Consider the following 21713-nt stretch of genomic DNA (forward strand, 5'->3'; position numbering starts at 1 on the left):
ATTGTTAAGTAAGGTAGAATCATGTTAAAAATCCATCTTACCTATTTGGCATTTCCATAGCAAAGGTACAATATACTTGAAAAATGAATTTTATAATTCTATCCCCATTGTTCTGGACTTCTGGAGTCCCTCCATTGGAAACCAATCTTTATTTTGTGGTGTGAGAATGGCAATTTCCTTATCTTGTAGTTTGGATTTCTTGGATTTTTTTTTTCTCTGAGCTACATGTTTTAATGGATTCCTCAAAAATTGCCCCAGTAACAGTGCCAGTAACAAAATAGCTTTTGCAGTGTTGGGAACCAGACCTTTTCCACTGAGAGACGAACAAATATTTATCCAAAATGAGGCAGAAATAGCTAACTTGATTAGAGAGTACTAAATTAAGTCAATGTTTCAAACTCAAAAAGGGATAGATTCATTATGAGACTCTTGCCTGACAAGAACTGGGAAAGGTCTGAGATTTTTATCCTCCTGCCAGCTAAAAAGTTAGCTTGCCAGAGTTTCATGAGGGCAGAAAACATGAAACTCTTGGGTCAGAGATGATGGAGAATGTATTGCTTCCAGCACCAGCAGTAGCCAGAGTATCAGCATTTTCCAGTGCCCATTCCCTGAGTCCTACTTGCCACAAGGAGGTATAAAGATGTCCAAGTGACCCTGTATATGCAGTGAGCTGCATTACTAGAAGGAATCCTGAGGTTAGGATTTCAAGCCTTTTGTCATGGGCTCTAAGCATGCCTGGACTTTGATGCAACAGGAGACTGTCTGTATCCTCCAAGTCTGTTCACTGTACATCCTTGAGAAGGCAGTCAGTATCTCTGCTCACTAGACATGCAAGGACTTGAAAGACCCACTGAAAATTGTCCTCAATGACACCATGGAAAATACTTTGCTCTTGAGCACATTTATAGTTGAGCCTTTTGGGGATGGGGCTCAGCAGATACCATTTCATTTTAGACATGCTTCTTGGTTAAGATAGGTATGTAGCAAATTGTTCTTTCTACCAAAATTTATATCATTTATAAAGGTCATTGATATTTTTTATCAATTTTATCATTGATATTTTTTATAAAGGTCATATTATATCATTGATAATATGACACTCATAGAAATCTTTGTTTTTATTTATGTTCCTTCTAATATAATGCACCTGTACCCAGAGTCCAGCTGAAGAGGTGACTTGTCCATATCCACTCCCTCTAGGTAACAATTTAGTATCAGGTGTTATGTGGCTGCTATATTATTAGATATTCTCAAAGGCAAAATTCAAAACTGAATTCTCTGGTAACATCGAATCATACACTGAAGCAGCAATACTTTTTGTTTGTGTATTTGTTTCTTAACATCATGTAATGTGGCTTTGTCCACATGGTCGAAGAAAAGGTTTTATTTATTTAACTTTTGCTTGCTGAATTGTTCAGATCTATTTTCCTGTAACTATGGTGTAGAGTTTCTAAGACATAGATGTATGCTGTTTATTTAGTATGCCTGGAAAGATAGAAGAAGAAAGATACCAAGTAAGCTTTCACCATTAATTTTGGGCTTTCTGTTGAATTGACTATGTCAAAATAAACTTGACATACTTACACTGAAAGTGATTAATTACTGTCTCCTAAATCAAGATAAAGGATTTGCAGGCAACAGACAGCTTTTTGTTCCCGGAAACTGATTTTCTCTTAATTAAAATGCATTTTCTTGACTGCATATTTGCTCTATTTATGCAATATCTATTTCAAATTCCCTCTCTGCACCAAGGCCATTATAATCAGGGTAGTGGTGGAATTCAGACCTTCCTAAATTGCTTATACAAGTACACTGCTACTTCCACCATTAGAGATGTACCTTAAAATGCAAATGTACTGTAGGAGTTCAGAGCAAGTGTGGCTTCATGGGTCTCTTCTTGAGGTCATTCGAGGGTCACAGTCAGGGGAATCCATATGTTGCTGTGAAAGAGAGATCGAAAAAATAGCTGGTGATCTTTCTGTCTTTGGGTTGGTCCAAAGATGGCCCCAAATATCCCTTTTCCATGCATTTCCTTCCCAGTTCACTGCTGAGTGAGCGTGCACGGTCCATTCCAGAATGACATATGTAAAGGCCACACCTTCTTTCAGGGTTTCCTCCTCACGACTATCTGCAGAAGAATGCTGTGAACCAAGGGAGAACAAAGCTTCCTGAAGATCTAACAAATGAACCCCATCATTTTGACTTTTTAGCTTCTGAGCAGTAACTGGCAAATTGTGATAATGCGCTGGTTTTCTATCCTTAGAAGTTATTATTTGCTGGTTGCAGTCGGAACACTAGGGGGCACTAATATGCTCAAAAATTCCTTCCAACTCGTTGGGACAAGACTTCATCTCACCCGATTTCATTTTAGATCTAGAAGAGACCTAGGAGATAATTTAGGCCCATTTTGTAAACAGCTTTCATTGTTTTATAAATACTTACCTGGTTGTGAAACCAGAAGGAAATGACTTGTCCAAGACCAACACTGGCAGGTGATGGTCCTAGTGATTTGATGTTCTTTCTCCTCTACCATGGTACTTTTGTCAGAGAATCTGGGACAGCCTTTTCTTAACCACTGGTAGTAAGTGCCTGCAATTCTCAGTTATGTTCGGGGGATACTGCTTTGAACAACACAGGTATGGTTCTGCTCTCAGATTGCTCAACATTTACGAAAACCCACTGACCAACTAACTGGATTTTAGCAAGGAGTGTTATGGGAAAATACAGCAGAGGGGTGTCAGACTACCCTGTTAAGCTAGACCCTAAGGGAAAAGGAAATTGGCAATAAGAAGCAATGGGAAGCAATGGGGAGGGAAGATTTAACAGTAGGAAGCAGGGAAGGTATGACTTTACTGAGATGGGAAAGACCAAAGATACTTGGAGGTCCTGAAAAGCTTTGGAGTTGGAGCTTGGGGAGAGTGGCAAAGAGTGGCACAGGGTGAGCCTGGGGAAATGGGCAGGAGCCAGATCACCCTAGGGCCGTGTGGGCCATGTGAGAATGAGGACCTCAGCTACGGGGTCATGGAGAGTCACTGAAGGATTTCAAACAGGCAAGAGACAAATGCCTGCACACTGTGCATATGAACACTGACTGAAGAATGGAGAGGCATGTGGCTGGAAAGAGGAAGAGCAGTTAAGAGCCAATCCAAGTCATCCAAACAAGAGGTGATGGTGTCAAGAACTGTGGTTGTAGTTGCTTTGGGGGTGCTTTCTGCCTATACAGGGTGGATTTCCTCTGAAGCATCCAGATGAAACAGCTGCCTGCTGGCAGAGTTGCTGCCAGAAATCTGCCTGCTCCTCTTCTTTCTCCCTCCCCTTCTTTGGCTCTTCCAGCTGTGGCCCTCTTAATTGAAACTAGAATCTAGCTTAGGATGAGCCAGGCTCTCACCCTTGCCTGCTGTCACCCTTGCAGCTGAGCACAGCCAGGCCTGTCCCACCATTCCAGGACTCACGGGCTACGATTGCTACCATGTACTGTATTCAGGTGGACTCACCATTTGCAGGATTACAGGGCAGCCAGAGCACAAAAGTAGTCAGGAAACATATATGCTTTATGCTGCTTGATCTGTTTGGCAAAGCTTTGTTTGGGAGAGGATTATTACTATTATTTCTCAAAGTAAACTTTTTTACTGGATTAAAAATAGTACATACTCATAGAAGATCTGAAAAATACAGGAAATGTTGAAGAACAAAATCCCCCTAATTCCACAATTCAAATCCAATAACTTTCTATAATTTAGGGATACTTTTTCCCTTTTCTTTCCAAGCGTATTTTTAAAATACTGGGATCTAACCCAGTATGAAAAATTGGTTTGACATTTTTACAAAAATATTGCTGATACTTTTGAGTGATTATCTGTGCAAGACTCTGAACAGAGTGTTTTACAAATATTACCCCAATTTAATCCTCAGAACAATCCTAAGAGGTAGGATCTATTATCCCCATTTATAGGTGAGGAAACTGAGGCATAGTAAGATTAAGCAACTTTTTTCAACAGCTTTATTGAGGTATAATTAAAATACAATGAGCTGTACATATTTAAAGTATACAATCTAATAACTTGTGACATATATACATACCTGGACATTTTCTCTTAGCCAAGATGATGAACTTAATGTCACCCCCAGAGTTTTGTCTTGTCCCTTTGTTGTCCCTTCTCCCCCAATCCCATCTCTAAGCAGCTGTGGGTCTGCTTTCTGTCATTATAGATTAGTTTTCCTTTTCTAGAATTGTGAACTTATATACTATGTGTTACATTTGCTATCTGCCTTCTTTCCCTCAGCATAACTATTTGAGGTTAGTCCATGTTGTTTCATGTGTCAATAGTTCATTAACTTTCATGGCTGAGCATTACTCCATTGTATGGATACTGCAATTTGTTTATCGAGTTACCTATTGGTCAACATTTGGGTTATTTCCAGTTCTTGGCCCACAAATAAAATGTCTTTGAGCATTAGTGTGCAGATCTTTGGGTATATGCCTTCAATTTTCTTGAGTCAATACCTAGGAATGGAATGGCTGGGTCATCTAGTAAGTGTATTCAGAATACATAAGGAACATCAAAAACTCAATAATAAGAAAACAAGCAACCCAAAATAAAGATAGGCAAAAGATTTGAACACATACTTCACCAAAGGAATCATACTGATGGCAAATAAATACATGAAAAGATGCTCAACATTATTAGTCACTAAAGAAATGCCAATTAAAACCATAGTGAGACACCACTATATCAGAATAGCTAAAATGAAGAGCCTGACCACAAAATTACTGGTGAGCATGTGGAGGAACTGAGTCTTTTGTATTCTGCTGGTGGGAATGTAAAATGGTACAACCACTTTAGAAAACTGTTTGATAGTTTTTTTAAAGCTTAGACATAAACTTACTATAGAAGCTTCCAATGGCTGCTATAATAAATTGCTATTAACTTGGTAGATTACAACAACAGAAATTTATCCTCTCTCAGTCCTGAAGGCCAGAAGTTCAAAATTAAGGTGTCAGCAGGGCCTGGTTCAGGCTCGAGGGCTTCAGAGGCCCTAGAGAAGCTTCTCTGATTCTGCCAGCTTCTGGGAATTGCCACCATTCCTTGGCTTGAGGCTGCATCATTCCATTTTTTGCCTCCATCTTGACATCACCCCCTCTTCTGGATGTCTGTGTCTAAACTCCCTCTTCTTCTTCTTATAGGGAAACATGATTATATTTAGGATCTACCTGGATAATCTAGGATAAGCCCCTCCTCTCAAGATCCTTAACGAAAGCCATATAAGGTAACATCCTTTGCCCTATAAGGTAACATTCACTCATTTGTCATATAAGATAATGTTCACAAGCTCTGGGGTTTTGGTCATGGACATATCCTTTGGAGGGCCATGTATACCTCCCATAAGCAACTCTTTAATCTATTATAACACAAGCACGTTCCCATTTTAAAAACTCTTTATAAACCTGTTTTCAAATGGCCACAAAGTATTTGCCATTTGGATGCATCATATTTATTATTTCGACTACTGAACATTAAAGACAGTCTTTATTTAAAATAATGCTGCAGTAAACATCTTTGTGTATAAGGTTGTATTTTAAATATTTTGATTTTTCCCTCTTAGGTTTCATAAAATTCCCTCTTAATTTTAGTTCAGTGAGCCAAAAGCTATAAATGTAAATTTCTTTGCATATCTTCCAAAAGGTTGGTACCAACTTACACTCTACACACTCCGTAAAGCCTTTTACACTACTCCTTCCTGTTTCAAGCAAAACTTCTTTCGCAAATTGTTAAGTAGAAAATAGTGCCTTATTTTAATTAGTATTCCTAATGAAATGATGTTTTCTTTTATGCTTTAATCAGAATATCTTTCCTCTTTAAATTTTCTGTGTCGTCTGCCAAATCAATTAGTTGGCTAATGCTTTCTAAAAAAATGATCTTATGTGAACTCTATATAGGTAGTAGAAGTGATGTTTTAAAATTTGTCCTGTGAATGTTTTTCTGAGTTGTGGTTTGCTTTTGAATTTTGTTATATTTTGATAATTCAGGATTTTAACAAACAGGAGTGTAAAATTATTTTACATAGGGCCATTCTATTGAGGTTTCCCTTTATATTTCTCCCATAACCACAGGAGGAGAATTTGAGAAAATTTTCCCACATTCAGAGAGCAGATATATTTATCTAATTTTCACCATTTTTTTGGGTGGGGGCAACTCTCTAATCCATCTGTACTTCTATTTTGATATATGGAGAGAAGTGGAGATCATAACTAGGTTTTTCTAAATTCTTCAACAATTAAACAGTTACCTCAAAATAATTTTTATTGAATAATCCATCTCTTTAGTATTGATTTATGATGGCTTCTTTATCATTTGTTAATGCTCTCATATAAACTGGGATCTATTTGGAGGAGATTTATTCTATCCCATTAATCTATTTTTGGCCAATATGAGAAATTTACATTGAAATTTTATGATATATTTTAACATACAAACAAGTCAGGTCATGAGGTTACTTTCCTCTAATCAGAGAAGCCTTTTGCCTAAACGCGAGGCTGTCATTGCATGTTAGAAAAGCAAACTTACTAGCACATAGATTATCTTGCCAATAATTTATATCAGCTTTTATTTCTATAAAGTAGCACATCTTTTTCTTTGACTCATTATAATGGAATATTTTATACACATAATGTTTACATTTTCCCCTCTCCTGTTTTTATCCTATCCCCAAACTCATTACTAGATAAAATATTGTATTTAGAAATGTCCCTGAAACTTTTTAACTATTACAATAAATACTCCTGCAGCAGGCTGATTTTTTTGCACATCAGCCACAATAATTACCAGATGCTATTCAACTGACCAGGTCCCACATTTCCACATTCTGATTTGGTTTAGATCAGGGTTTGTCAACCTTGGCACTGTTAACATTTGGGGTTAAATATATCCCTCTTGTGTCCTATTCACTGTAGATGTTTAGCAGCATTCCCCACTAGTTATCAATAACACCATCCCCGGCCTCCCCAATTATGACAATTAAAAATGTCTCCAGACATTGCCAAGTGTCCCCTTTGAGACAAAATTGCCTCACTGAGAGCTATTGATTTAGATCAAAGTAGTCAGGCAGCATGTAGCATAATAAATTTAACTTTCATTCTTTTTTTACATCATCTTAGTAACAATCAGGTCAAACCTAAAAGCAATCCAATAGTTGAACATGGTTCACTGTCATTAGGCTTGGAAAAAAATCAGCTCCAGGGCGTTCTACTTGGCCTTAAACATGACTACAGTAAGAAATGACATTCTAGTTGCTCAAAGTGAAACATCTCAGAGATCTCTATTGATTCATCCCTCCCTCCTTAGCGTAGGTTGACAATAAATTTGAAAAGTTGTCCATTTGACATTATAGTTTGACAATTATATATATTGGTATGTGTAAATACATTATTATCTGAGTTTTAATCTTTTTTGATGTTTAGAAAATGGCCCAAACTCAAAGCACCTAACTCTTTCAATCATCTTGCTTTTGATTTTAGCGTATAACCATGGCTGTCTGTGCTAGTTAGTTCAGAGGGGTTTCACAAGATGATAATGAGGCCAATGTTGCAATTACAATTAGCTTCACAGAAGAATAGCCCAGCTTCACAGCAGCAGACTGAACTGCTAACCCCTGTCACCACTCTTAGCCAATGGCTGAATGAAGATAAGAACAGAGAATGTTACCAACTCAGCACTCCAGGACCATTCAGCCTGCACAAGCAAAGGTCATCTCATTGATGATGATGGGCCACCTGGGTTATATTCCTATACCAATGCACTGCAGAAGCCCAAAATGAGGAGTACTCTCTAAATCAGAGTTGTTGCCTTTACAGCCAAGGTAGATCACTGAGGCAAAAACTTTTTTATTCTATTTTTTTAAATTAACAAATAGGACAGCTACAGTTTTGAAAGATATTTAAGCAACTGTTATTTTTGTTTCCAAATTTGTAATTTTGACCATATGTTTGAAGGAAGTGCATTTTATCCACACATGAAATTAATCATTCATTAGAAACATAAATTTGCTTGCTGCTATGTAAATGTAATGACTAAATCAGGCAATTTTTCATTGGAAAGGGATGAATGTTGAGGATGTAAGTGCTGAAATGGAGATTGAACTTTACTTGTATTTAATACAGCTTTGTGTTGAGAAAGGGGTATTAACAAGGGTCTCCAGCACCAGTTTCCCTAATACTAATTATGTGTTGTATAGAAGGTAACCTCGATGAAAACAGGGTCCTCTGCATCTTCCCTTTATTCGAAACATTGGGCTCATTTTACTTTTAGAGTATTTGCATTGCTCTTGCTAAACTGCCTATATAGTAACGGATGTAGCGAAACTTGGCCAATTTGGTTTATAGTCTCAGTTCCAGCATTGATGGGCATTTCTTTCCCTTTTCCTCTGGTCCTTGAATTCTGATCATACTCATCCAATCCCAGGCCACATTTTCCCAGTAGGGAGCTTCTATTTATATAATGGTTTTTCTTTCTCATTGCTGCCTACATTTTTTTTTTGGCTTATCAAAAGATCCATAGGAATTTTCAGCAGTGTTGATAGTATATCCTGATGGTGAACAGATACTTGATTTCAAGCTCTTTACATTCACAATGCATTCACCAAAATGCAATCAACTTCCATAGCCTGTGGAGAAAGGAGCTTTTAGAAATTGATATTTACCTCACATCATCAAATGTCTCTTAAACATACTGACTCCCAAATGAACAGGTGGGCAAGCTAAACAAACTGAACCTTGAATCCAAGAATGTCTGCAGATGTTTCCAGAAATTGCTTTATAACCAGTGAAATCAGGAACATATGTTTTTTCAATTGATTTCTACAGTTGCAGGTGCCTGGGTACCACATTTTCCCAACTGCCTCCCTGTTAACATTAGTGCTGTTTTCAGAATCTCTTGTTTCCAAATGCATAGTGTTCTTTTTCTAAGAATTCTAAGATTTAGTGCATTTCTATGTATTAGGTACTGTGCAAACTGCTTTCGTGGATTATTTTAGTTAATTTTTACAACTAGCTGATGGCATACACTAGATACTATTATTATTATCATCATCATCATATTCATACAGTTAAGGGAACCAAGGGGTAAAGGTCACCCAGTGGCCTAGGATATACAGCTCACATTAACACATGACAAAGCCAGACCTTGAATTTGGTCTGTGTGGATTCAGAGCCTGTACTCTTAACTATTATACTATACTGCCTCCCAGAAGTCATTATCCCAAAGATCTGTATTTTTTTAATTTCCTATAATAATAATATCATTTGTTATTACACTTGACTTAAAACAAGTAAATAACAGTGATGACCAAATACCTTTCATGTCACCCAAATCCTGCAGAATGTGTCCTTTCTGTACTAATTTAACTTGAGAGTTGGGGTTTCATCTCTCTGATTTGTCAGGGTCTTAAATTTGTAGCTAGAAACTTGCTCATCTCTTGAATAATTGTATTTCACTACCTATGACATTTTAGGTACTAAAAACGTGTTCAATGATGTCTTAAAGAATGCAATTTACACCACTTCCTTTAGAAGACTATAAATAAAAAAATGGTAGAAAGTGTCAGACCACGATTACACCAACAGTTTCTGTAACCTCATAAACCACAAGAATGAAATACCAAAAAAAATTTTTTTTCTACTGCCGGCATGAAAATCTCATTTGCTGCTTCTATTTTTGCAGCATTGATGGAAATAATTCAGTTAGGCTGACATTTTTATAGAGGATAGTTTAATGTTCGAATAAGCCAGGTTATTTTACCATCTTTATTTTCTTTATGGAAAAGGTTTTTTCTTCTTTAATGATTTGAGCTGTGCTATAAAGTAAATGGAAATGTGTCTTCTAAGTTGGATTATGCCTCCAGAAGACATTTTAATTGATGTAAAGTTCTTTTCCATAACCACAGTTGATGTTTACGAATATATACCCCTTCTAATTTTTAATGCTGTTGTTTTATTTCCTGACGAATCTCATCACAGAAAATGTGTCAAAAAGGAAGGGAATCTTGGACTCAAACATATGCTTGGGTTTCTGTTAGCGGGAAACAAATGTCCAAATGTGACTGTAGACAAACTTACACACATGCTCGAGCATGTGCTCACACACACACTCAAGTCTGGATCCAACCTGGTGACACAGTGGCACACAGAGCCAAATACTAAGCATATGTCAAAATTTGGTGTGATCACAACAGCAGAATGGTACAATATTGTCTCATTCAATCTGATGTAGAAAGAGAAGCCAAACGACAGCAAATCATAAAACAAATGTCATTCCCTTCTCTGAAGTGCTATGTTTGAATAATTGAGGGGAAAATAAGACCAATTTGCTTCAGCATGACTTTCTTGTCATTGGTGCACTGATAAATACATTTCTGTTCTATAAGAGACAATAGGCTGATGAAGCTTTAATGTTTGAGATCTGTGAGATCAAAATGCTGATATAGGTCAAAATATATCTATCACTTATTAAAAAATAGTATCAGCAAATTTGTACAGTTCAATATAATAGAATAATACTTACTGTATTCATTTTTATCCTCTTAAGATTTCTATCTGTATTTTTTAAAAGATGGCATATTTTTAACCTGTAAGAATCTCATAACTTTAAAGATGGACCTTACTTATACAAATAACTTGAGTGTGGGTCAAATATCTTTGATATTATCCATGAATTCTCCTGAGTGCTAAGGATAGATTAGTTGCTCATCACTAGTAAATTTCACCAAGAATAAGAATTAGAATTCTTTCAGTATCCTTTGATGCATTTGGCTAATTGGCAAAAGGTAAGCCCAAGGAAAAGTAAATGGCAGCCAAAGTAACTGTTTTAAGGAATCTTTTATGCCATGTTAGCAAGTTGCAGCTAGATGAAATGGTCTGTAGATTCACAGACTGGAAATGCCATTGGAATGATCTAGGCCAACAGTTCTCAGTTCTCCAGTAAGAGGGCTCAGATCCATGTGGATAGGTTGCCATGAGCAGTGAGGTATGTTGTATGCGATTTGTTTCTAATGCTTCAACCACTAAAGTTAGCAAATTATTTTATTCTTTTATAAATTAAAATATATTTGAAATTATCCTTCTAAAAATGCCACACTAACTTAATAAAATCCCAAATCAGAAAGAAAGAAGTGCAGTTGCAGCTGGTGAGTCTAGTATTAAATCCATGTCCTGAGATAGCCATGGGAGTGAATCTTGTCTGAAAACATTGGGGTGGGGTTTACTAGCAGAAGGAAGTTTGCAATCTGCAAATCTAAGCACCTCTTACAAATTTCTTCATAATCAGCAGAGATCGCTGAACTCATAAGCAGAAAGTTGTTGGTGTTCTTGGTATCAGCATAGGGCCATAATCTTGAAGGACATTTCTCCAGGGCATGGTGAATGCCTACACCACCACTAGAGGACAGATTATCCATAACTGGATGCTGACAGCTCCGGTTTCTGTGGCACCTTGTGGACAGTGGCCAACACCCACTGCCAAAATTTGTTTTCTCTGAGCTCAGTTTATCTAAAGTGGCCATGCTTCAGGAGTTGACCTTTTCTTTCTTCAGATGTGTTAATGTCATGGATTAAGAACTGTTGTTGGTTTCAAACTTGTGGCTATTCCCATAGACCTAGGAGAGGTGTTAACTTAATTAGTTCAATGCTTGCAAGAGAATCTTATTCCTTTATCATCTACAAGTAGCTGTTTGGAGGTGGGGGGAAGCTTCACCATTTCCCCCCCACCCCCACCATTTTGCAAGAAATTAAAATCTAAATCTGACTCTAATTGTTGCTTTTTTTAAACTCATGACTATGATATTTCTTTAGATTTTTTTAGTGGAGCAGATTTAAACCATCTCTCAGTCTCATGATTTTAATTTTATGAACCCCCTTTTGTGATTTATAATTTGTATCAATTTATAATCTTAACAGCTGTAAACTATTTTAGGGATAAAAAAAATGAGACGATTCCAGTGTCTTTTTTTCACAGTATAGAGTAATCCTAACAAAAATGACACCAAAAACTTATAAATCAACCTCATAAATTGGAAAAAATCCCAAACTAAAATACCAGCAAATTCAGTCTTGCAAATCTTAAAAGTAACAGCAAACTGTAACCAAAAAGTTGGTTCTTTAGAACATGACATTTTACTATTAGAGAAATCTGTTAGTATGATTTAACTTATCAACAGGTTAAATGAGAACATTTTTATCTTCTCTATAGATGCCCCCAAAGTACTTGGTTTATTATACCTTGCTAATGAAAACTCTTAATGAAAGACATAGAAAGGTAATTACTTAAAATGATAAAGATTATTTGAAACAAAGATTAAATATTTCCCTTAGTTGTAAAATTCTATATATGCATTTCCATTAAAATGAGAAACAAGAAAAAGGATTACAAATGTGTTGATTATTTTTCTCCTAAGTCTTACAAATAATGAGAAAAGAAAAAAAATGGATAAAAGGAGAAAAACTACAATAAACAGAAAGGGGAAGTCAAATTCCCACCTAAATTGAAAATTTAAGAGAACAAACTGATAAACGATAAAAAAAAGCTCTTAGAACTGTCAGTTCAGTGTGGTATCTACTTAAAAAAATAATTACACAAAAATAAAGTGTCTTATTAGCCATAATCACTTAAAAAAATAAACAGAAAAGCCCACATATCACAGTAATAACCCTAAAATAGAAAATAACTAGGAATAAAAACAGAAAGAAATGTATAAGACTACCTTGAAAGAAAGTATAAAATAGTTTGGATGAAGAGATCTAACAGGGAAACATTCTACACCCCCTGACAGGAAGAATCAATATTTTGGACATTAAATTCTCCGCAAAGTAATCCAGCAATTTAATGCAACTGAAATCAGAATCACTGAGGGATTCTTTCAGTAATGTAACAAAGTAATTTAAAAATTCATGTGGAATAAATTGAAAAGCAAAAATAGCCAGCAAGTTATTTAAAAATCAATGCTCCCAAAAAGGTTAAGAACAATTACATTTAAAGAAAGTATTTGATTAGGTTTCTACATAAAATGTAAAACTCTATCCTATGGAAAAAAAAACCACAAACAAAACTAAAAGACCATGAAGCCAAGGAGAAAACCTGTGCAAGGTAAGATTTCTTCAATATATAAAGCAGTCTTACAAATATGAAGGAAATAGACAAGCACTCCTAAGAATCCACAAGACTAAGGGCCCACAGACTTTTTCTGTAAGGGACAGGTAGTAAATACTTTTGGCTTTAGAGGCCTCATAGTCTCTGTTTCAACTACCTACCTCTACCCTCATAGCAGAAAAGCAGCCATAGATGATGTGTAAACAAATAGGCACAGCTGTGTTTCAATAAAACTTTATTCAAAAAAATAAGAAGTAGAACAAAGTTGGCTCACAGACTACAGTGTGCCAACTCCAGCAATCAACCTTCCATGAGTTAGTCACTGCTATGTTGCAGATACATCAGAAAGCAGGCATTGTATACACCAGATGTATATGTGGAATGAACTACTAAATAAACGAATAGGAAGAGGACAAAAAGGAAGTTAAAATCAACAATAAAATTCATAAAATTGTTCAAACTCACATAATGAAAAGCAGGAAAATTCAAACGATGACCTAACATTTACTTACTCCCAGATTCATGAGGTTTATTTGCCTATTTAATGATCATTCTTAGGTTTGGTAAGGATAGGCATGTCTTCATATGCCTAACCTCATATGCTGCTCGTAGGCTTTGTCATTTTTGTCTTTAGTTATAGACATAGAAAAAGTGTAGAAAATAATGTAGGGGGATCTATATGTTCTTTCCCTCCATCAGCAGTTCTCAGATCGTTTGTGCTCATTCTTAAAAATTGAGAACCCAAAGGAACTTTATCAATGTTTGTAACATTTATCACATTAGAAATTAAAACAGAAACATAAAATATGAACTAATTCAGTTAAAATAGCAATAATAAACTCTTTACAAAGTAATAAATAACATTTTTCTGACAATACCTACATTTTCCAAAGAAGAAAACAATATATTGAAAAGAGTGGTATTGTTCTATTGTTTTGGAAATATCTTTAATGTCTGTCCTGAAAGAAGTCAACTAGATTCTCGCATCTGCTTCTGAATTCATTCTTTTCTAATATGCTTTCTTGTGAAATATACAAAGAAAATGAATCCTCAAATAGTATGTAGCTGGAAAAGGAAAAAGTATTTTAATAGCCTTTGCTGATACCTGAAAATTCCACTTTGGTACTATACCCAAATTCAACAAGTGGTAGTTGCAATGAGGAAAATTAATCCTCAAATAGTATGTAGCTGGAAAAGGAAAAAGTATTTAATAGCCTTTGCTGATACCTGAAAATTCCACTTTGGTACTATACCCAAATTCAACAAGCAGGTAGTTGCAATGTGGAACCTATAACTGCATCACTAAACTTTTCATACTCCACTGCATTAAAATCCATTCACTTATCTTGTATTTTGAGTGGATCTTTTACTCATGCATGATTTTATAACATCATGCACTGACTACTTGCAAAATATTGGTTCACTGAGCAATGCACATCTTCCAGATGCAGAAACATTTCATTATACAATATTCAAGATTCTATTTATTACATCTCCACTGATCTCAGAAAAGTGTTTAACTATCAGTAATCTGTCAAGCCCACAGTGGTGGACCTAAGTTTTCCAAAACAAGTGGTTTTCTTACTTTCCTTTGTAATCTCAAATTTTATCATTGATAACAAATACTGTCATTTTTGTTTCTTTGAAGTGCCAGATGCTTCATTCATTTTTTGAGAAAAGTCAGCCAAACGCCCAAGTCTGAATAACCATAATTTGTCTGTTACTCATTCTTTTAAGAAAAGTGATGTTCTATGAAGAAAGCAGGTAGTTCAGTTCAAGTTCAAACAATCACAAAAGGGCTTTTCCTCAGACAGTCAGTCATTCTTCAATAGGCAACCCAAGTGCTGTAATTATACTTGCTATTTTGCTACACAAAATATTTTTAAGAAGTGCTCAAGTGTTGGGGTTTAATTAAAAGCATTTGTATTGCTTCATCAGGGACAATCTTGAGTGAAATGGGCATTCTTGTTTTGTTTTGTTCTACTGCACATACATGGTGCAAAGAACACAATGATTACTCGTACACTTGGTAGCACTGTCTTGATTTGTGCTATGACCACATTTTTACCCACCATTGATTTTCCACCATCAGTGCAAATGTCAACAGAATGGAAAAGACAAATAATTTCTTGGTATTATTATGACAATTATTTTGTCTGCATGGTCATCCTGCAGGAGCTGGAACCCCTTAGAGGTCCTTAGACACACTTTGAGAACTGTAACCTAGATTTGGCAAATGGTAACATTTTATTTTGTTTGCATCATAACTGTTTATTAACAAAATAAATCCAGCTAAAAACCCTAACCCTCTCCCCCAGAGTCCTTTTCCAGAGGTCAACCACAATGTCATAGTTCATGTATCCTTTCTGTTCACAGTTTGTACTTGCCCCATGTATGTACACATTCACATAACATACTTTATGGATTTTAAAAATTTTACATAAGTAATTCCATTCTGTATGTATGCTTTTACTAAGACTTTTTCATGCAATATTATGCCATTATGTTTTTGAGATTGATCAATATTGATACATATAGAACTAGGTCATATATTTTAACTGCTATCTTATAGTCATCACTTTGTTCCTATATTAATGGATATTTAGATTATTGCCAACTTTTTTCTACTGTGACTATTCCCTTAAAAAGAGTCACTCTAGGTTGTACACCCTGATCTGGAATTTCCAGGTCTAAAAGCATGCATATGGTCAGTTTTCCATATCTATATTACCGAGTTGTCTTCAGCATGGCTTTACCAGTTTATGACCTTGTATGATTCTTAACTGGTTCTCCCTTTCTAGGGGAAGTTGGCAATGTGTGTCAAATACTTCAAAGAATCATAATTTTTGAACTAGAAATTCCACTTCTAAGAACTGATCAAAAAGGTCACTGGGCCACTGGGAATGGGTTCGTAGATTTTTTTTTACAAAAGTTGCTTATTGTGTTTTTTTTTTTTATTGGAAAATCTGGACAACAGCTTCTGGATGTTTAACAATAAGTGATTAGTTAAATATATTGTGGTGTCTTTTCATGGACTACAATGTCATTTTATTTATCCTAATTTTATTTAATGGATACATATTATTATATAATTATATTCATCAAAATGGGTGACGGGAACACAGGTAATTTTTCTTTCCTTTGTGTGCATATTTTCATTTTCTTGTGTTATTAAGGAAGACGGATTAGAGGATATGTTTTGAAACCTCATCTCAAACTAGGGTCAGGCCAAAAAGGTAGATTTCCCAAATGTGACACAGCTCAGGAGTCATTGAAAGCTTGTTGAAACCCCCAGAGATTTTGATTTGGTGAAACTGGGGATCAAGACCCTGAAAGGCATAGACTTCACACCTCAAGAAATATTTGGAAACTAGCTCATTTGATCTGACATGTCTGCAAAATAAGAAGTCTTGTCATTTTCAGTATTCAGCAAGCAAACAACACAAGCAGTGGCGGGGGAAAGTTCTGGTAGGCCTCTCTTTGAGGGCGTCTGAAGCCGAAGGCAGGAGCCTCTGTAACCTCATCCTGGCCGGGAGGGCTCCCTGTCCTCTGAAAACCTGCCCCATACTTTGCTTTCTTCTCTGTGGCGTTGGCAGCCTGCCCTGAAGCAGACGAGGTCAAGCCTGCAGGTGGTGGCTCCAGGTGTTCTGCTTGGTTCTCTCCCATCCCTCCCTCCTCTCTTCTCTGGCTCTTGGGCCACTTCCGGTGTTGAGTAGAGCCTCACAAATTTGAGCCTCAGAACCTTTGGGTGAACTTGTTAAATGCATATCCTTGGCTTCCTATCCCAGAGCCTTGGATTCCCTGTAGGTATGGGGTGGAGCTCAGGAATTTGTGTTTGTAATAAGCTTCCAAGTGAGATTGGAGCTACCATCCCGTGGACCACATTGAGGATTAGCCAATAAGCAGATTCACCAGGGAGAGCCAGCCAGGGACTCAGGGGCTCAGGGATAAAGTGGTATTCACTCGAATGCCTATCAGGTGGCCATTTAGAAATGCAAATGTGAGTGCAACAACTTACAGAAATAATAATAAGAAAAGCAATCATAATAGTAGAAATAATAGTACTGGTAAGATTAATAATGAAATAAAAAAAATAAATAACTATGGACCATTTTTCTTCCATGTTTTGATGAGCCTTGAACATTCTCTTGCCAGAACAGAGACAAGATTTCAGATGCAAAAATGTTATGAAATCACGAATGCAAAAATGTCTCTTTAAATGGACAGATTACATTTTCAGTGAAAGCAAGGTCTTTAAAAAATACCAGACCTTCTGATCCAGAAAAAGCTGTTTCTTTTCCTCCTGCCGGGTTTTATTTATCTTTAGTTAATAGATTCAGCCAAGCCATTTTTATAGCCCCACATGTTATCAAGAAGTGTTTTTACTTCTCAATGTAACTACTCCCTTTTCTCATCCTATTGCACTAGTCCTGCCTTCAGAGGCCAAGTATAAACTGAAGTCTAGATAAAAGGGATTTTTTTAAAAACCCATATGTGTTTTTCCTTTTTGTGTTAAATTATAAATATGGTAATTGACCGTTAATGAGATCTAAGTGCTGTAGCCTCAGATTCTGGGTTACTAATGTCTCTGCACCATATTCATCCCACCCTCATTTTCCAAACACTAGACCTATAATTATGCCAAAATGTATCCAAGCCAGAGAATATTTTGTTTTTCCTTGCTGCTACCTACAGACCATAAAGTTATGGAAAAGTGTTGAACATGAAAATTAATTTTAACCCCCTGTTGAAAATTCTGAGGTGCAATTCAAAGAGACACAATTGAAGGTGTATGAATCATAGATTTCAGAGGTCATGGAGACATCTAGAAACTTCTGATCTAGCTATTTGGCTTTTGTATCAACCCCATTTTGTGGATGAATCAGCCAAAGCTCACCGAAATAAAACATATTATGAAACTGGGATTCAAACTGGAGATATGTCTGGCCCTACAACCTGTGCCTTGTTGAGGGGGTTAGGCAGCTGTCTTTTGCCTTTTTGAGTGGTGTTTTTAAATTGCATCATGCCATTGCCAGCCTACCTTGACCTCTTTCATCACCTGGCTGTGTTTTTCGAAAACTTTTAAAGCTTCATTTATATTTGATTTGTATCTTTCAATGACTATGTCCTTGCACCAGATATTTTGATGTACTAAAGTTGCACATCTACCTGAGTGAGGGAGATAGACGCATTTCATTTTGTATAAAAGTCCAGGTCTCATGTTTATATTGAAAATGTCAGTCTTTGTTTCCACTCAAGTGCTAATCTTTCTAAAAATGTCTCTCAGTGTTGAAGGACATCCAAAAGGCAGTTACTTATTAGAACCTTGGGTTCAGATTACAAATGTGTTTGGCTAGCTCAGTGTTAAAGTTCAAATTATCTTGGAATTATTCTAAATATTTGTACAGGAACACTGATTAGTTTACTAACATGTTGCCTCATGACCACCCACTAATAACCACCTTGCTTTATGATCGTTAACTCCAAGGGCTCAAGTGAGCTCTCAGCAAAGGGAATTTGCTTCAGTGTTTGAAGCCGTCATGTGACATCTTTACCCAATGACTTGGAAATGTTGACTCAGAAAAGGAATTTGAAACCGATTATTTAAACTGCATTTTATTCTTTGCACAGAGAGTTGCAAAGGAAGTTCTGATGAGGTAATGTCCTCCCGTACCCATCCCTCTGGTTTGGAGTTATTATTTCCTGATTATTTACTTTTGAACTGGAGACCAGGAGTGTGGTGGTGTAGGGAAAAGAATGTCGGTGTGGGAGTCAGGATACCTGGGATTTCGTTCTAGCTCTGTCATTCGACTCTTGACTTTAGACAAGTCACTTAGATTCTCTGGGTGTTGGTTTCTATAAATGAGAAAGTGACACAAGTCATTCCTAAGCGGTGGAGTCTGTAAATATGCACGTTCAGCCAAGAGAAGCTCGCCTAGCTAGAAGGTAAGCGGTTTGAGTCTGGGTTAGGCAGACCACTGCCTCCCTCGGTCCCTACCTGTCGGCAGATCTGGCTTCAGGCACGATGCGTCCCTCACTCTGCAGGGCTGTGGGCTTGCTTTATGGCTTTGGCTACACCATCTCCAGATCCTTAGTAATTTTCATTTGGCTCTGCGCCGTGCAAATCACGTAATGGGTCCTGCCTTCTGATAATACTTTTCTTCCCAATGTGTCAAACAGCTGAAAAAAGTATCAAACCTCAAATTGGTCACTTCCGCCACCATCTTTTGGGTAGGTGGAGAAGAGTAAAGTGTTAAGAAAAATGTATGTTTTTTTGGGCTGTTTTTGATTATCTGAGTTTTTTATTGTGTTTTCCTTCATCTATGCTTCCTTGTCCCACTTCAATCCCATTTGGAATAAAAAGTAAGTTAATTACCAGTGTTTACCACTAAATATTTTCAACCTCTTCTCCCAGTATCTTTCTCTCCATTACCACATACTCAGTTATGGTACAATGTAGGGCATACTTGGGCTTTGAACTATCAATTTGTTGTACATTTTAATTTTTCTGGAGAAGCTACAATTACCATAGCTTGACAGACAAAAGAGGTGACATCTCCACCAGCAGCGACTTTGCTCTGACCAAAGGAGCTCTTCTTGCCCTTGGAAAATAGAATAGCCACGCAGGATGGTGAGAGGTCGCTTCTGTATGCAAAGGGAGTTAACCAAATGTGCTAAAATACACATTCATGCAGAGGTCAACTTGACAGTGCACATTAACACTGATAAAAATTACTCTGTGATTGCAAGGGACAGATAATTACTTGGTTTATTCTTTATTGCACGCCTAAGGATGAAACAGCGAAAGAGACAGAGGAAATGTTTCTAAGTACCGGTCGGTGGCTGGATGTGGTTTTACATGATGAGTCTGCTTTCAGAAATGTGAAGCAGATCTCTGAGCAACTGAATGGCCAATTTACATATCACAGCAACATAATAAATTGCATTGATGGGCCACTCCACAGTGTCTATTTCTAAAGCATTATAGAAGCCAAACCCATCTTCAGACACTTTTTTTCCCCTTTTACAAGTACAGTGTTCATAGTCTTCCAAAATACTGCCTTTTTGCCTTCAGTTTATAAAGTTTTCTCCTATTTACATAAACCTTGATAGTAGCTTTTAACTATCTTAACAATACCTGAATGTTTTTAAGTATTTATCTAGTCTTTCTCCTTCTTAAAACAATGTAAGTGAACGTCTCTACTTGGATTCTAGTAGTTGCCTTGACTCGTAACTTCTCAGAAGACTTGTCATTTTTATTTTTCAAATCATATAAACTGGTGTCTGGATTCACAAATGTGCTGAAGAATAGGACAGAAAGAATTGGTAAATTTTTAAAGGGAATGCAGTTGGCCATTCAGCAACCTTTTTGTCTGGTCTGGATGTTAAGCAAAGTGGGAAGCCCAGCTTCCATTTATGGGTTCTTTGTATCCAACACATTGAACTGTTCCAGCAATAAATTAACAGTGTGCATTTTCGATGAAAAGAAGCAGAGTAAAGTAATTAGGTAAATGGTTTGGTTCCATGCATTTTTTATTTCAGAACACCTTTTTAAACACTATTTTACAAAGATTCCAAAATAAGAGCCAGAGGAGCCTAAATCAGCAGTTTACCTCAAGAGAGAGGAAATCAGATGCTCAAGTATCCACACAATAGAGCATAATGAGCATAGTGACCTGCGGGAGATGGGGCTGCCCACTCAGCAGCTTCTTATAAGTGTTGGTCTCCTCTGGGGAGTAACCCTAAAGGTGCCAATTAGCATCACGTGACCACTCCTGGCAAATATCTGAGATGACACCTCACTTCACAGATACCACTCATCCAACAGGCACTAGGCAGAAACACCTATAAGGTGAAGTGAATACTGTGGCATTTTGTCCCTCACTGGGACACTCACCTGACACCTGGCTGTATGTTGGAATCACTTTGGGCAGAGAAAGTCAAAATGCTGATGTGTGGTTCCTGCCCACAGTGATTCTGATGTAACTTGTCTAGGTTATAACCTGGGCATTGGAACTAGAGAAGTTCCCCCCAGTAAACCAGGTAATTTTAAAGGGCAGCCAGGGCTGAGAATCAAGATCTAAAGCAAGTGCTTTTAAAAACAAATTCTATAACAGCTTTATTGAGCTCTAATTCACTTACCACATATTTACCCACTTGAAGTGTTTGATTCAGTGTAGTGCTTTGGTTCAAATATACTGAAAACTTTGATGGTTTTTAGCATATTCACAGAGTTGTGCCACCCTCACCACAATCCATCCTACAACATTTCCACTGTCCCCTCAAAAAATGCATTAGCATTCCATTTCTCCCCAACCCCTACTCTGGCCCTAGACAACCACTAGCCCAACTATCTGTCTCTAGAGGTTTACCTATTCTGGACACTTCCTGCAAATGGATCATATGATCTGTGGCCTTTTGTGATTGACTTCTTTCTCTTAGCATGTTTTTGGGGTTCATAGATATTATAGCATATAGCATTTTAATTGCCAAATAATATTCCATTGCATGGATATACCACTTTTGGTTTATCCATTCAACAGTGGATATTTGGGTTGTTCGACATTTTTGGCTACT

At 36.8% G+C, this 21713-nt stretch overlaps 1 protein-coding gene across 8 annotated transcripts in view; it reads left to right on the forward strand.

Annotated features, from left to right (window-relative positions):
- THRB (thyroid hormone receptor beta) overlaps positions 1-21713 on the forward strand; it is a 370782-nt gene that overhangs the window by 69652 nt on the left and 279417 nt on the right. For 2 of the 8 annotated variants that reach the window (XM_057491368.1, XM_036886124.2), the window contains exon 2: positions 5186-5268. The exons of the other annotated variants lie outside the window; for them this stretch is intronic. The gene's annotated coding sequence lies outside the window, so the exon portion shown is untranslated. The remainder of the gene's footprint in view (positions 1-5185; positions 5269-21713) is intronic. 8 annotated transcript variants of the gene reach the window in all.

The sequence above is a fragment of the Manis pentadactyla genome, chromosome 14 (assembly GCF_030020395.1).
Source record: "Manis pentadactyla isolate mManPen7 chromosome 14, mManPen7.hap1, whole genome shotgun sequence".
Classification (NCBI taxonomy): domain Eukaryota; kingdom Metazoa; phylum Chordata; class Mammalia; order Pholidota; family Manidae; genus Manis; species Manis pentadactyla.